The sequence below is a fragment of the Pogona vitticeps genome, chromosome 2 (assembly GCF_051106095.1).
Source record: "Pogona vitticeps strain Pit_001003342236 chromosome 2, PviZW2.1, whole genome shotgun sequence".
NCBI lineage: Eukaryota > Metazoa > Chordata > Lepidosauria > Squamata > Agamidae > Pogona > Pogona vitticeps.
Genome location: NC_135784.1, coordinates 184742117 through 184742532, shown reverse-complemented (window position 1 = coordinate 184742532; position 416 = coordinate 184742117). Strand labels below are relative to the sequence as shown.

The window sequence follows — 416 nt, the reverse complement described above, 5'->3', positions numbered from 1 at the left end:
GTAAACTATTAGATCCCTTTCAATACAAAACACTGTGGTGTAGCGGAAGGTAAACACACAATCACAGATACAGCCACTCTGCTGCCAGCTCATTTGGATTTCAAAGTCTGCAGCAGATTAGATGTATCTGGGCAGCAGCTAAAAATTAACCAGCATTTTTCAGCTGGAAAGTAAACAAAACAAAAAGAGAGCAAAATATAAAAGGAAAACAGAATTAAAGAGCATAGAGGCCCAAACACACATAGAAGATTTGGATAAATCAAAAAAGAGGCTAGAGAAACAAAAGAAAAGGGTCTCAAATCATCCTGCCCATGCTCCTTCCTCTTTGAGAAACTTGTTCCTATCTGGGACAAAGATACTGCAAATGCAATTTTATTATTCCAGTGCTCCTGTACACTGCACAAAAATGTCCAGGA

General features: G+C 38.5%; 1 protein-coding gene and 1 long non-coding RNA gene across 20 annotated transcripts in view; one reads left to right on the top strand and one right to left on the bottom strand.

The window, feature by feature from the left end:
• NFIX (nuclear factor I X) overlaps positions 1-416 on the bottom strand; it is a 291019-nt gene that overhangs the window by 165314 nt on the left and 125289 nt on the right. The gene's annotated exons all lie outside the window — the stretch shown is intronic.
• Positions 1-416, top strand: part of LOC144587136 (uncharacterized) — a 63192-nt gene that overhangs the window by 60771 nt on the left and 2005 nt on the right. The window lies entirely within an intron of this gene.